Below are 17,058 nucleotides of genomic sequence, written 5' to 3' on the forward strand. Positions count from 1 at the left end.
GCTTTTACTTCCCAGATCCATAAGGTTTTGCTTCTCTCCCGCTACAAATACACACTTTCCAGGATATCTGGCAGCAATCTGGAGGGAATAAGACTTCCCAAGGATATTTTGCAACTTCCACTTAAGCTCAGTCTGTCTTTATATTCACTGTCATCTAAACTGTGAATATATTATATTTTTCCCCCCCTCAACTTTCCAATTTTATCCTCTCCCATCAGTGTGCCATTCCCAGGATGGGAGCTGGGGGATTTTTTAATTTATTTCTTTCTTAGGCAGGAACTTCACCCTAATGTGTTATAATACAAAACATAACAGCCATTACTGGCTTGGGTGGCAAAGTTAATATTTCATTTTCAGGTGTTTTACATCCTGATGGCTTCCCACGAACATCCGAGGCAATTCCCACATATTTCACTGGGAAATGTAATGGGCTGGAAAGACATTCCCGAGTTCTGCTTTCAGCTGAGGCACAGATGCAACAGGGAACCTGCAAAAATGCAGTGGTGCTGCCTATTTTGGGGCAGCATTCCAGAAATTTATTTACAATACAATAACATTTATCAGGGAGACAACAGAAGATTTTCTTCCCTTTTGTGTGCTCCCCACACAAATGAGAGAGAAAGGAATGGCTGCACTTCCACCCAGAGCCAATCTTTAAGTCAGTGGTGTGGAAAATTGCATTGATACTTCCTCAGTCAAATGATCAACTTTATTGAACAGCAGCAAGAGCTGCACATTTGCATGAGGCTTTTAAAAAGCAATCTTCATCTCCTCTCCCTGAGAAGTAAAACAGGAACCACAACAATTTTATCTGGATGCTCTCCAAGGAGTTAATTGGAGGCCAATTTATTGGGGAGAGGGGTGCAGAGGAAAACTTATTGACCAAGGGCTCTGGGGATGTAAAACTGGAGGCAACTCGAGCTGAACACGCTTTGGAGGAGGGGATTCGATGATTTGCAGGTCTGAGGGGTGTGGTGTGGTCCTTTGAAAGCTGCCAAATGGAACTAAACTCCCACTGATGGGAATCATGGGGCTGAGGCAGGTGTGAGAAGCTCGGATTGCTGTGATGAGCTCACTGCTCAGTGCAGGCAGGGTCCCTCCAACTGAGAAAAATCAATGGGAAATGGGATTTCCAATTCATCATGGAAAAGAAATAGAATCTAGGAAATTAATCACATCATGGGACAGTCTAAAAGCAGTTTTACTGCCAATATTTCTTTGCTGGCAGCAGAAGATCTCATCCCTTATCACAAACTGTCTGGGCCTTTTAGAGGCTGAACAAGTTCCTTGTGGCAGCACTGAAACCCAGCCCTTGTTCTCCTGCATTTATTCCATGTTCCCCAGCAGGGTTTTCACACACTTCTTCCCTCTCAAGCCTCTCTATTAATGCTGTACATTAAGACTTCAAGAGTTATTTATTTACAGATAATTCCACCTTCCCATCCTCTAAGCTTTACATTCACCCTAATTAAAATCCTTACATTGGCAGGCTTTGCCCTTGGCTTTGAAATTAAAAGAAAACTCCAGAACCACTCCAGAACAGCCTTTTTTTCCTTATCCCCCCAGGGTTCTCCACTCAGGTAATCCTTTAAAAAAAAAATAAATAAATCACATGGCTTTGGCAATGCCTGAGCCCCAAAACGTTCCTTTTCCTTCCATGGATTTCACAGGCTCAAAGGGATTTCTTCTGCCTGTGCCAGTCCATTCACACTTCAAAACGACACCTTTGGGCATCTGAAGTTTGTCAGGCTGATTTCCAGGAGCCCTGGAACCATGCAAGCCTCATATTCTGTGTTAGATCTCATCTGCCTGGAACATTGTGGACAGAGACAAATCCTCTTGATGTAAAGGGGAAAAGCAAGAGCATCGAGAAAGGCACGGCACTGGCAGGGCTTTCATTTTGAGTCATCCCTGAGGGGCTCCAGGATGAGCAAGGAACAGCAGCCAGAGGCAGCTCAGCCCAGGGAAGGGTGACAAATAATCCACTGGTCACAGCAATCCGCTAAATTGGCATTTCCCAGTTCCCTCTTCAGAGGGGCAGCAGCCACACCGCACATTCCAGCATGAAGATCGTCCTTGTTTCGAGCCTGACAGGGCTACATCCCCCACCTGCCCCTTCCTGCCTGCCTCAGTGGTTTAATTATTCATACGGGGGAGCTCCAGCACTCCAATTCATCTCTGGGATTCTTTTCCTCCCCGTTCAGGCAAGTTCCGCCTGCGCTGTTGATTAAAGTATTGATCACCGCACTCAGCACCGCAGCCCAGGACAGCCAGGCCCGGCTCTCCTGCTCTGCCCGCAGGGCCGGAGGCACAGGGCACCTCCAGCAGGGAGGTTTTTAATGCCCTCACAGCCTGGTCCTTCTCCATCCCTCTCCCCCCTGCACAGAGCTGTGCTCCCACAGCCTCTCAGAGCCCTCTCGGCAGCTGCCTCCCAGCCAGGACTCCTTCAGCCAGTGCTGAGCAAAGGAATAAAATCTCCTCAGCACATCACTGAGGTTTTTCCTACTCAGGGTACTCAGTCCAGCCTCTCCCAGCTGCAGAATTCCTGCATTTGCTCGGGCAGAGAGAGCCAGATCCTCACCGAGCACACAGAGCATGAGCAGGCACTGCTGCAGAGCACCCACGCTGTGTCTGCAAGGGCATCAGAGCTGGTTAGTGAAGGAGAGAAAACCCTCAGGGCTCAAAATCCTCTGGGATTTTGGGATCTGGGAACCTGGGATCGATAGCAGAGATCCCACGCAAAGCACACAGGAGGATAATCCAGGTAACCTTGCCCTGCATCAGCTCCCCATGGCATGACCTGGCACATCCCTGGGCCCTCTGTGCGAGTCAGGAGCAGACTTGTGCAGAGGAAAAAAGAGAAAATAAGCAGAGGACTGCTGCTTTCAGCACCTGAAGGTCTGCAAATACAGCTTTTGATTCAGCAAGGGGAGGATAAAACGGGATCAAGTTTGGGCAGAACTCGCCCTGAAGATTTAAGGAGGTACAGAAGAGGGAAAGCAAGGGAGGAGCAGCCGAAAAGGCAACCACCAGCCCTGCCCTAAAATGAACATAAAGCCACCAAGGAACTGCTCAGATTCACCTGTGAAGGGGCTGAGCTGGGCAGCTGCACACCCCAAGCAGCCCTGTCCCCATTCCTCCAGCACCAGTGACCCCACATTCCCTCCTGCCCCGCTGCAAGGAGGTTTTCATAGCCCTCCAAGGCCAGCACCAATGGAGCCACTGGTTCGACATTCATTAAGGGCTGTTTGATCCGGCAGCCCCGGACTCTGCAGCCTCGGCACTCGCTGCCTGTGATGTCTGACACAAGAGGAAGGCATCGGGCCCTGCAGCTACCTGGGGCTGGGAGATGCTGTGGAGGGAAGGGCACACCGAGCTGTAAAAACCCGAGGACAGCAAGTTCTGATCATAATTTAGCTTAAAGCAGCAGGAGGAAGAACGTCTCAGGCAGCTATTTTTGACACCAAGGATTTTGACAAGGATGTCTCTTGCCCTTCCTGAGCTGCCTTTGTGCCTGTTCTGTTCTCTAAGGAGAATTTAAAGGTGAGCTATAAAACGGGGAGAAAGAAAAGAAGTCTATGCTGGCCTAAAAAGCTCCAACAAGCACCAGTGATGAGGGGAGCTGCACACCTGCCTCCCACCCGAGCCCTGACCCGCATTTGCAGCTTGCTGAGGTGCAGGGAATACTCGTGGGACAATATCTCACTTGTTGAGCATCTCTGATTCTGATGCTGAGAGCAGCAAAGGGGTCAAAAAAGCTGCAACACCTCCTGCTGTAAGGAGACAGATCTGGTGTTTTGCTTCCAGAGTTCCCTCCTGACCTCCAGGGGCTAAAAATCCAGATTAACCCACACCCCCCCAAGCATTTTGGTCATTGCTCAACATCAGAAGGCAGGAGAGCCCTGAAGTGCTTTTCAGATTCCCCCCCAGTTTGCTTTTCACAGTTGTCTGAAAGGAATCCCTCCCTGTGCCAGGCCCCTGCATGGCAAATCCCCCCCTTTTGCCAACTGCACTCAGAATTCTTGGCTTCAAAGCAATCTCAATGCACTATATTAAAAAATTGTCATCAAGGAAAACCCTCAGACCTGGGGGCACAGTGAATTCATAACATCAGTGACAATTTCTTATTTCTTCAGTCTCTCATCTCGGGCTGTGTTGCCCACAGGGCTGACATCAGGTCTCTGGTGTGTACATATATTTTCATTTAATCACTGCTGAAAAACAGCAAGGCTTTTCACACACTTTTAATGAAAACCACTCATCCTGGTGGCCAGCCAGGCACTATCTCTTCATCTCCCCTTGCCTTCAAGGGCAGGGGAGTGCAGTGCCAGGATTCTGGGGAAGCTGAGCCAGTCAGTGCCTTCTCACGTGGGGAGGAGTACAGGTAACACCCCAAGAGCATCACAAAACATCCAAACCTCGTGGGAAATCCTGCTCTTGAGGCAGCACAGAGAAAGAAATCTATCCATGCTCCCGGGATGTGGATGGAGAGAGCAGAACATGCTCGGGGGTGGTCACAGGGACTCCAGCCCTGCCAGCTGACCCCACAAGTTGACCCCTTCTTTTTGGATATTTTATCCAGGTCTGTTCACACCTCACCACTCAAGACAAGACAAAATCCCCACACTTCCCAAAATGTCCCAGAGTAGCTTTCTGGTGCCCGATGCCTGTTGAACTCTGCACTGGATTTTGGCAGGAGCTGATTCCCATTTCCCACATCCCAGCAGAAGTTCCATCCAGTCACTTCCTTCTGCAAGGATTCTGCCCCTCTCAGCACTGCCTGAGGAGGTCCCTGTGCATGCAAACACCCTTTAAATATAAAATAAATATATATAAAATCACCTTCAGTAGGAGCAGACACATGCCAGAGCATGTCTCCTACCACAAAGATATACATATATATAAAAGATACAGACACACACAAAGCCCCATTCATATCATGAACAACCACACTCAGAGCACCCTGAACAAAAAGGAAAAACCCTCAAAGCCTCGTGGAAAGTTTGTACAGACAGCACAACTCCCTGGCTGGCGGCAGCATCCTCCAGATCCTCACCCAGGAGACAATCCCAGCCAGCAGATCTTGGTGAATCCAAACACCTGGCCCTGCAGGGAGCTTGCTGGGTACAAAAAACCCCCTAAAAATACAAAAGTTTTGCTCTTCATCTTTCAGGATGGAGTTAAAAAGAGGGATACACACCCAGGCCAGCAAAGAAAAAGTGAAAAGCCTCATTATTGGTATTTTTTTAGGACCTACATTTCCTACCTGGCTGCTCTGGCTGGAGTAAATATCCAGGCACCAGCTGCCCTGAGGAGCTTTGAACAAGCAGCCAGAGCAGCAGGATAATTGGGGTTGGTTTGTGGGAGGAATGGAACAATGCAGATGTCACAGAGGAAGTTCTGGGGCAAGGATGGAATTTTTACCAACCCCAGAGGTGAAATTGTTAAACCGAGGGGCCCTTTTTATGCCCCCTCCTCTGCTCTAACAGAGTTCTGGCACCTGGAAAAGGATGCAGGTTCCAGGAAACACAGTTTGAGAGCACACAGTGGTGGGAGTCAGCAATTCCTCTCTGGAAAAGCAGGAGCAAAGCACTTGGGTAACCAGACAAGCGTATCTCACCACATTAGCTAATTCTTCAAGGCTACTGTGAAGCTCCCTCGAGCAGTCAGGCTCCAAGCCACTGCTCAAAACCAATCCTTTCAAGCTTCAGCTGCCTGAAAACAAGCATGGAAGAGCAGCTTGGAAGCAGGAACAAGCCCAGGGATTCACATCACCTGGATGCGGCCTGCCCTGGTGGGCAGGGAAGAGAAACCCTCTGCAGGGATGATTTACAGAACCTGTCCAAGGGGGAAAGGACCACAAACAAGAGGTATAAAGCAAGCCAGGGCCATTGGGAACTGGAGAGCTTCAGGATGGAAATCAAGGTCCCTTGAGCTGCCAAGGCTGAGGTGAAATCCATAAATCCAGGTTCCCACTGAGGGAGGTGCCAGCTGTGCACCCCAGGGGAAGAGCAGGACACTGGTGACTGTGGCTGTGCTGGTCACTCATTGCCAGCCCTGCTTGGCCAAATCCTGGCTCCCAGCTCTCCCAGTGATGTCAAGAAAGGGAGAAAGGCTTTCTCTGCCACAAACCCCCAGTCCCATTCCCCCAGTGCCACCATGGGGTCAGCAGGAGGAGCATCCCAGGAGAGATTGTCACAGTCCCATCCCTCCTGGCACAGGATTTCACTCCCAACAAAGAACAAAACAAAGAAATTCGAGATTCCCCTGATCTCTGAGCATTGATTTATCTGACCATAATTGTGAGGGTAATTGCATTGAAATTATTAAGCCTCCAACTAAGACTTGGACCACTGAGCATCAGCTCAGCCAAATCATTTTTACTTCTGTCCAGCTCCTGTGTGCCATCACCTCATTTGCTAAAGTAAATGATCAGAAGTTTAGCAGCTCTGCAGAAGGTTTTAAGGACATTCCCTCGACCAAAGGGCAGCCCTGGAGCCAGGAAAACAAAAAACATCTCCTGAGATTAAAACACTGTTACCCCCCCACCCAAATATTTTACAGCTTCATACCTGACAGAAATGACTAAAAAAGCCTGGAATGTCCTTCCAAGTGACACTGCAGGAGACAGGGAAAGCAGCAGGGACACAAGCCAAACACTGACCAAATGCTTCCACTTTGTGTCAGGAAACAAAAATAAGTGTTGACAAATAAAAGCACAAGAGCTGGGCTGGGCAAGAGAGCCTTCAACATTTCCCTGGCTGGTTTTTGCTTTCTAATGTTGACACATGCAAAAAATCCCAACCAACCAACAACAACAAAAATCCTTCCTGCTGTGCCTGGATCTGGGAACACATCCCAGAGCCCCTGGAAGGTGCCAGCCCTTCCAGCAGGCATTTGGCTGTCACCAGGCACCAGCAGGGACACTGGGGACAAGGCAGAGGGCTCTGCAGGGTCACTCTGACACCTCAAAGAGCCTTTTCCCACAGCTGTCCTGGCAGCAGGCAGGGCTGGAACAAGGACAAAGGGGGGGGCCCCTGTCCTGCTCTGGCTGGGGACAGGGTGACCTCTCTGTGCCCAGGGGCAGTCAGGTCCCTGTGCCCCAAATTTGGCTCAGCTGTGGCACAAGCAGGAGCAAAAAGAGCTGAACTCCCCCTCACCAGCAGGACAAACCCCTGAGAACGACAACAAACCTGCCTGCAGCCCTGCCTGAGCTGTGATGACAGGACACAAAAACAGGTCCTTTTCCCCCCAAACCTCTCCACTCTGGGTGCACACCACACCAAGAAGTGGCCCCCATGCCCCAGCAGGGCTGATTTTCCCATTTTCCAATACTCTCTTCCCCCTTTGTGTTATTCTGCAGAGTCACAGCAGATGGATCCATATTCTGCTCAGAGACAACTCACTAAAATGTCCAAAACCCAGGAGAAGGTGTTAATTTGAGCACATTATCCAGGCTGGCTCCTCAGTTAACCAAGAGAAGGAGGTGAGGAGCAATCCCCACCCCAAAGCAAACTCAGGTCAGGCAGCAGAACTTTCCTCCTCTGTTCTTTCCCTTCTCGTCCAGGTGAGCAGACCAGGGCTAATAAGAGGCACTGCCTCCCTTGTGCAGTGGGCTGAAAACCACCAAATCTCCACCCAGAATGTTCATTTAGACAACGAGTTTGGACAACTCAGGTCCTCAGGAGCAAGGGCTGCCCCTCACCTTGCAGAGCTGAGGGGGAAGGGTTTAGAATCTCTGTCTAGCAAAGCCCTCTAGACTGAGATTGCTTTTGGCTGCGAGCGCAGTGAAACATTTGCAGAACCACCACAACCACCCCGAGCTGCCATCTGACTCTGTCTGGGGATCTGCTGCAGAGCTCCCTTCCCCTTCTGCAGCTCTCCAAGAGAACAATCCCAAGTGGGAAGGCTGCAAGGGAAATGTTCTGGCTTCCAGCGAGCCTGGGCTGGGACAGCAAAGGAGGAAGAGGATGAGCAGCAGCTCTTCCTCCTCAGAGTCTGAGAGAAGAGTTTGTGGGGCTGCTGAAGATTTAAACCACCAAGAATAAAATCGTGGACACATAAATCAGTCCTGGGGGTGTGGTGTGATGGGCTTTGCCATTTAAGGGCTTTCCTTTCAAGGGGAAGAACGTTCAGCCATCCCACCCCACAGGTAATTCCATGCTTTAGAAGCATAATGACATCCTGCAGCCTCTCCCTCTGCACAGGATCTCTCTGAGCACCCAAAGACATGCAACCCCAACCCCTGACCCCTCCTGGGCTGTGCTAAACACGGCTGGAGTGGTTAATGGTGCAGAAGTTATGGATGCAGACACTGCTTATGTAAGGCTCATTTCTTGAGGAAACTCAGCTAAAAACAGCACTGAGAAGCTGTGTCGTCTTCCACATGCTCCGAGGTTAAATCAACCCTGCTATAAAACATCCCAGAGAGCTGCTCAAACCCCATCTCCTTCCCCAGGTTCAGCACCACAACAGCCCCTGCGCCTTTTCAGACCTCATCTGAAAACATCTGGAGTGGAGAAACAATTCCCTCACGCTCCCAAAGGACACTGCGACAGCAGGTTTTCATTCCAGGATAAAAACCCTCTCCAAAGTAATTAGCATTCTTCCAAAGTGGAGTAATTACTCTCCAGTGAAGTCACTTGTGCTCCAGAGGAGTGTGGCCGTGCTATTCCGGAATGTTTCCGGCTGAACAGCTTATTCTGCAGGAGCTGTTTGTCAGCCCCGTGAATGACAAGCAGCTCATTTCCCCTCGTGGAGGGAGGGCAAATCAAATTAGGAAACCAGGGTATCAGGAGATGTTGGAACCATCCACCAGTTTCAAGGAAAATCCATTTTTTTGCCATTTTATAACCGCTGGCAGGAACTCAAGGAGAAAGGTCAAATTCTTTCCCTGCCCCTAAAGACAAAGCAACAACTGGGCCCAGTTCAGAGAGCACCCAGAGGGAAGAGGATTTTTATGAACTCTCCAACCATGCCCAGAGCCTCAGAAGAGCAGAATTTTACGAGGCACCAGAGAGTCCAACATAAATCATGGGGCTGAAGGAAAGCTGGCTGTGACTCCTGCAGCTCCTGGAACTGCTTGTTCTCCAATAAAAGGACATGGAAGACAACTGATTTCTGAATACACAACGATGCGTGTGCTCCTGGTGCAGAACAGCCACGCCACAGGCTCCCAAGAGGTGGGACAGCACCTCCCTGCCAAAAAAACCCCAAAGCAGTGAAGGCAGAAGGGTTAACAGAGACCAGAAATGGCCTGGGATGATTTTCCTGTGGGCTGGGCATGTGCTGAGACATCCTGATCTATCTTTGGAGCTCCTTAGCATATTTGCTTTGCTGATTTGCATAGGCAAATATAAACTATGCTCTCAAAAAATTGCTCAAGCAGAGTCAGGAGCAAATTAAACACTCAGGCTGAGGGAAGAGAGAGGGAGCAAGAGAAAGTTGTAGCTCTCGTGTGCTCTGTTTCCTGGAGCTGATCTGACTTAAAGCAGAGAGACTTGCAAACATCGAGTACTGGGGGAAAACATGACAGGAGAGCCATGCCAGGCTCGGGAAGGAGACGCACAAGCCGTTTATTCCTGCATATTTTCCCAGCTCATGTGGAAAGCTGCAGCTGTCAGCACTGACAGCGACTGCAAATCGCTGCTCGAAGCTCAAGGCATAAAACCAGACCCAGAGCTTCCCAGGACAAGGGATTCTACTGATTTCCAAGCAGGGAGAATAAACTGCATTGGTGCCAGCCCCAGAGGGCACGAGCAGATCCCACTGGGAAGCACTTTTTATTCCCAAAGCCAGCTGGGGAAAGGTTGGTGACAGTGGCAGGTCCCTTCCCCAGCCAAAGCAAAGAGCTCTGCCACAAAAAAAAACCACTTCGTGGCTCTGACGCACAGGTATGGACTTAGCCTGACTTTTAGAGTCCTGATTTTTGCTATCCTGCCCCAGCAGGGTGTGGGAATTCAATTGTTCAGTGGAATTCTGGTGAACAAAACCTCACCTTGGGCTCTGTATCAACACCCAGCACATCCAGGAGATGGATGGGAAGCTTAGGAAATCCAAGCCTCAAAGAAAGGCAATTTCATCTGACCTTTGCCAGCCCAGGGAAGAGTTTTCTGAGCTGGAGATAGAGCAGATTTCTCTTATGTAAAAGGTTGTTCTGAGAAGAGAAGAGGGTAATTATCCTTCAGGCCATGGGAGGCAGGGCAGAGGGAAACAGGGTGAAGCTGCAGTTGAAGAGATAGGGAAAGAGGTTTAAATTTCTTCTTAGGATAAACTTTTAATGCTGAGGGTAAATAACAGACTGCTGAGTGCATGGGAGCCATGTTGGAGATGGATTTTGGGGACTTCCATCACAGTGTGATATAATCACGAGGAGAAGGGATCAGGGGATGGATTAGATGATCCCCAAGTCTCACCAGCCCCACTTTTCCTTGACCAAACCTCTCCTGTGAGCTCAAGATGGGAGAAAAGGTAGAAAAGTAGAAAAGCTGACAGTGCCGATTCCTCCTTCCCCTGCAGAGGAACCCTGAAACCTCAGGAGCCCCGGAAAGGAGCTGCATTAATACACTGCAAAAACCAAATTTCCTTTTGGTCTTCCCTCACCCACCCAGAAAACACAAATGTAAATGAGGTCTGGCTAAAAGCAACCTGCAGGATGATCCCATACAAAAAACATCCATCTGAGCTTCACAAGGCTGGAAGTTTTTGTCACTGAGCCCTCCCAGACACTTGGCTGTGATCAAGCAGTCCCAAAACCCTCCTGTGAGGCAGACCCAGACCCAAATTCCTTCTTTTAAGCTCACCAGGAGCTTTTCACTGGGAGATTCCAGCCAAGATATCCATGGAGTCTTCATCAGTGACAGCAGGGAACTACAGGAGACAACCCAGGACCTCTCCTGATGTAATTTTGGCTTTACTCAGCAATTTCCCCTTCCTCACACTGCCCCATGGCTGGAGTGACATCCCACCAGTCTCACACAACCTCTGCCACCTCAGCACCAGGAAAACCAGCTCCAGCTGCTGAGGTGGAACCCCAAAGCAAGGTTTGTCCCTGGATTTACAGCTCCCAGCTGGACGTGGCTCAGTGGGGATGGCTGGGAGCTCCAAGGGCACCTGCAGCCACAGCCAGGCTGGGGAAAATGCTGAATTAGGCTGGAACTTGTGGTAAGTTGGATCACCAGAGGGGCCCCTCCCCAGCAGGGATTTTTCCAGCAGTTTTACATCCTGACCCTTCCCAAAGCTGCCTCTCCTCCTGCCCCACAACAAGGGAAAAAAAACCTCGGGGAAAAAAGTAAGAATTGGTTTGCCTGGGGGAAGTTGGGCACATCCAGTGACAAAACCGCAAAAAGATCCCAACAATTCACAACTCAGATCTGCTGAACAATTCTTGCCAGGCCAAGGAGCATCTCGGGCACATTTTGGAAGGAATTAGTGGGGAATCCTGGAGCTGAGGCTCCCGGTGAACAGCACGAAGGATTCTCAAGCACTTACAGAGGAGCAGAGTGAGGAATCCTTTTTGTTCTGGGCATGTAACATTAGGAAACCTGTCAGCTTCCATTTCCCTTGATGACTTGGGTAAATTTCTCTGTCTTTTTGCCTATTCCTGCTTTTCTTTCCTTTCTTTTGTTTTTTTTTTTTTCTTCCCCCCCAAGAAGCAGTTAACAGAAAAACGAGAAACAAGAACTGCATTGTCAGGCAGAAACACACACATGTAATGAATTGTAAGCTGCTTGACCCTTCCTGGGTATTGATTCTGCTCTTTAAGCATGAACTGCTTTGCAGGAGCTGATAAAAGGCAAGAAAAGAAAACTGCCAAATAAAAATTGAACCCAGGATTTTCTTATTTTGAGCCTAAGCTTGTCACTGGCAGAGCTGCCTGAAACACCATAATACACTGCAATTTCTTCACTCTCCCCAAACACCATTTTCTGTGTGCATGAGAAACTTGCCTGCTTTCATTTATCACACTTTTTTATCATCAGGAAAAATGTAAATAATTGAGACCATGAGCAAAAAAAAAAATCCTCAGCGTTCTAAAAAAGAAAGCTCAAAAAAAAGAAGAAAAAAAATGTTTAGCTTTCTGGGATCCCATCTCCCATCAAAACCTTAAAGATGCTCATGAAATATTTTCACACACCAAAGAAGCATTTTTATGAGGAGACATATTTTGTGGAAGAAAAAAAAAATTTGCATTTCTCCAACAGCTGCAGTAAATCCTTATCTCGCAGGGATGCTGAGAGAGGAACGCTAAGCTTTAAAAGCAGTTTCAGAAACACATCTTCAGCTGGCATAAATCAACTTTTTTCCACCGAAACAACAGCTTTTGAACCCAAATGCTGCTCCAGAAAGGAGCTCCAGGTGACCATTTGGCTCTCTAATTTTGCTGAAATAAGGGCATCATATAAGGGAAGTTTTAGTTTCCAGCTTAAAGCAAGCAGCGTTTCAATGACCCTGGATAAACCCAGGGCTCCCACTTAAACCTTTCAGCCTTTTCATCAGCTGTTCCCGAGGATTCCGAATGATTTGGAGCAGGTAAAGAAGCGTTCCCGGAACCCCCGGTGCCCTTTGATGGACGGGTTTGCATCGCAGGAGCAGTAGCAATAAAGGACAAGTGCTCAAAGAAAAACCTTTCCAGGGAATTTCCGACACACAGATGCATCATTTCCCCCCTCAAACCATCAGGCCAGGCAAACCCCCCCCAAAACGCTCTTTAAATCTCTTTTAGCAGAGTGGGGAAACAATGAACCATCGATTGCTGGAGCTCCAGAAGCCGCCTTCTCCCGAGGAGATTTTCAGCTTTTTGCTCTGCTGTGGGTGGCAGTTCCCCCCCCCCCCTTTTTTTTTTTTTTTTTTAGCAAATATTCATTTTTAACTAATCTTTGTTAAATCAGCCTATCTAGAAGTGTATCTCGATATAGCCAGGCTATCTAGACGTGCAAAATGCTCTTTAACAACTCTCATCCACCCACCAAAACCACGGCTCTCTTTACTCATCCTCCACAGAACGCGACTGCAAACGGCCTCAGACAAGGACAAAACTCCCAGTTTTAGCAAACCCAGCCCGGTTCCAGGGCAGGACGTGGCGCTTCGCTCCGTAATTAGGGACACCGCCCAAGTTTCCCTGATAAGACCCCAAAAAATGAGGAGCTAATGGAGATCTCCGGCACAGGCAAGGTCAGAGAGCATCGGGTGTAAAAGGGCAGGACACAGGACTCGGGGACAGCACCGGGAACGGGAGCTGGGGAAAACCTCGGGAATGCTTCTGGCTACACAGAGCAACTCAGGTGCTCATGGAAAATACCAGAACTCCTTTTTTTTTTTACGTTTTACACCCAACAAAAGCCACCGATTTCTTCCCTACCCTTCCCCACGACAGCCTGGCTGCTTCCCACAGCTCCCAAAAAAGCTGCTGAGCCACGCTCCGGGACACCCTCAGTGCCCTGCAGCCGTCTGACCTTCCCGAGGAGCACAGGGACAGGCTGCAAATGCCAAATCAACAGATGGGCACTGCTGGATAGATTTTAGCAGCTCCCCTCGATGCTCCTTAGGCCTCCTGTGGCTCAGCCTGGGTAAAATCAACTCATCCACCGCTGACAAATCCAGGGAGGGCTGCACAGACTCAGAGTTTTCCCTAATTTTTTTTGTCCTTTCCTCAACACAGCCCTTAAACACACTGAAAGCATTTAAAAAAACCCCTCAATAAACAGCCCGAGAGAGAGAAAAGCGCTGTATCAACATTTCTGGGCCGAGAGGAGGAGGCAGCAGAGCTGGAAATGAATTACAGAGCAGCTGCTGTCTCACTGACAGATATCCCTGCTCTTTAAAACACACTCATCTCCCCCAGAGAGGTTCTCCCTCCTTCCCCTGGCACTCCAGGCTGGAGGGAGGTACACAAAAAGCAGCAACAGAAAGTTTTCCTACCTTATTCTGCAGCTCTAAGGTCGAGGAAGGCAGAGCAGAGGGGAAAAATCACTCGGCCCCTACAGCCCCAGCAAGAGGCAGCCACAAACTGAAAACGTACCCAAAAAAACACCACAAACAAACAAAAAACCAACAGAGAGCTCCAGCTTAAGCAGAACATGCCAGAAGCTGAGCAGGGGCTCGAGCTGCTCAATAAATCTCCTGCAGAGGTGGTGCCCCAGGTGATGGGGATTTGGGGACGTTTGGCTTTAGTGGAAACACCTGGGGAAAGAATTGCTGACACCTGGGGAAAGAACGCCCAAAACATGGTGTGGTTACAGCCAAAACCACCTGCTCCAATGCCAAGCAAGGTCTAGAGGGTTGGTAGCAGCTGCAGGTGATTTTTAATGGATTGAATGAATTTATATTGAGGGTGGGAGAAAACATCTTGCCAAGGAAAAGTCTGAGGAGAAAACTTCAAACTTAATTGTCCCAGTTGATGGGATCAGCTGCATGGCCAAGGACTGCCCACATTGCTTTCACCTGGAGCTCCCTGAACCAATCCTGCTGCCTGTGATCCTCCAGAATTCCCAAATCCCTGCCCAGTTCCCTCTGACAGGGCACCAGTGATGTTCTGACGGGTTTCTGTGTTTAGGGCTGGCAGAAGTTGCTGTTTCCCAGCACATTTAGGTTTGCAAAGTGGATAAAGTTTCCTTGCTTGGATGAGCAGAGAAGATCCCTCTTTGCCAAGCTGATTCCCACACATCCCTGGGGATCGGCCACAATTATTATTGAAATTGCACTGTGATGCAAACACTCAAGCACTTGAAATTTTCCATCTGTTAATACTCATTAAAAAGACTTGAAATTCCTTGATTCCAACCAAAAATACCTGGGAAGATATGGGCTCGGGTAAAAGAAGTGAGTTGGGCTGGCTGAAATCCTGAATTACAGCTTCAAAACTGGCCCCTAGACCTGAGCCTCAGCTGAGCTTCAGCCCTTGCCCAGCTTTTGATCAGGAGAGAGGGAGAGAAGAGCCTCAAGGTCTAAAAACCAGTGGTGGGGGAATCAAGGGAAAAGCTTTATGCTGATCACATGGAAAATAACATCAAAGCCCGAACAATAAAGTGAATTTATTAAATTGGGCTCCCAAAAAAAGACGTTTATTTGAAAATCAATCGGTATTGAACCTCCATAACAAAGAAATCATAAACTGCTGGCAGAGTAATGAACTTGGGCTGACCTCAGCTGCTCCTCCAGAGAGATTGGAGCCACCAGGCAGCACAGACAGCCCCTCACCTGCTCAATTCATAACACAGGCTCTGTAATTGAGCTCAGAATCTCCCCAGCCCAGCAGCAAACTTCCCTCCAAGCCATCAAATTCAGGAATCATCATGCCAGGCCATTTTCCATCAGCAGCACATCACTGGTTGAGGACACAGTGGCTGTTTGAAAGCACTAAATGGCATAAATCTGAAATTCTCTTGCAGATAGAGGATGCCACGCTCCCAATTTGTGGAGTCCACCAGCTTTGGAGACTCTTTCCAGGCTGGAGTTGGCACATTGGGATCTACACTGGATCCAAAATAAAACACAGCCCACAATGGAGCAGTCTGGAAGAGCACTTTTCCTCTTGTTTAATTGTTATTTTAATTTCCCCTTCGCTGAATCCTCAGAATTTTCTCCAGGAACAGCAAATTTACTTCTACTGATGATGAGTTTGTTTTCCCCAAACACCCAGAAATGCTCAGTTAAGCTCCAGGGGTTTGTGGATGCTGGGAGGTGTCACCAAATTCCAGCAGAAAAAAATAAATACTGGAGACAAAAAAAGTGATTTTCTGAGACTTGTGGGAACATGAGACCTCAGGGAATTCTCTCCCTCTGTGAGGAAGGGGGACAATAAAGTGATTAGAGGAGCACAGCAGACCCATACAGAGCAGGCTGAACACACCTTGCTCCTCTCAAAAGCCAAGCTGAGCTTCTCTAAAAAATCCAACCAGCAGCAAAATTCTCCCTTTGAGCCCTGTCTTTATTTGTAATTAGGAGAACATTTTGTGTCCTGGTAGGCCCAGCACATCTGGAGACGAGCAGGGGCAGCTCAGCTCCTGTTTTTTATTATTTGTTTGCCAGGGAAGGCGCTGGGGAGAGAGGGAGGCCATGGCACAGCTCAGGCCGCGGCGCTGGCATCTCTGTGGGCTGTGGAAGGACGGAGGGCAGCAGCGGGCACAAGAAAAACCCTCATTCCATTTACACTTCCACCACCAGGCTTCAAAATCCTGCTGGAGCACGAGGGCTCCTCTGCAGCACACAAAGAGCAGGATGATTAAAGCTCGCAGGAGCAGCGATTGAGAGGCAGCAGCCAGGCCGCTCTCCCCTCCTGATGGAGCCGTGTTTATCCTGCCAAGCTTTACACCTGCTCCTCGAATAAAGAGATTTTGGGGCTCGCTGCGTTTGTATGGAAACCACGTCGTGTGTGGCAGGGCCTCCGAGGCCGAGCAGGGAAGGTGCAGCCTCATGTCCGGGTTAATAAATGACCCCGCAGCGGGAGACGGATGATGGATTTGGGAAGGGAAAGTTCCCGTGGGTGTTCACAGGGGAACACTGAGCTGAGGGGGAAAGGCCAAAGGACCGTGGCGGTGAGAGCCAGCACTGCCCAGAGGTGCTGCGAGGACTCGTTCCAGCTGGAGACGGAATCCTCTGGCTGGTGGGCACCAGGGAAACCCGCAGGGCTCTGCCAGCGCCGGTCAGCAGGGCAGAGCGCCCAGTGCTGCTGTGCCCTCGGAGCCCCCAGCTGTACTGAATCAGGGGGATGGGGAGCAGGAGAATTAGTTTGTTAGGAACAATGCATCTAGCTTGGTCAGCATACCAGGGCAGGAAGAAAAGATAAGAGACCTCTGATAAAATCAGGGGGAGTCTCAGACAGATATCCTGCGAACTAGCTCAAACCAGTCTCGAAGGCCAGGGGTACAAAAGAGCATGCACGGGGGAGAAAGGTGAAAAGTTCAGGATGAGGAAGACTTCCCGACTTCATCAAAAAGACCCTCGGAAGACCCCTACCAAAAACCACCAAACAACACTGCGCAAGTGCAACGCGGATGTAAATGACTTTTGGGTTCATTATAATATGAAGCGAGGCTGGGCGGGGCTAGGTGATGAATA

The sequence above is a fragment of the Corvus hawaiiensis genome, chromosome 25, assembly GCF_020740725.1.
Source record: "Corvus hawaiiensis isolate bCorHaw1 chromosome 25, bCorHaw1.pri.cur, whole genome shotgun sequence".
In the NCBI taxonomy this organism is placed as follows: Eukaryota; Metazoa; Chordata; class Aves; order Passeriformes; family Corvidae; genus Corvus; species Corvus hawaiiensis.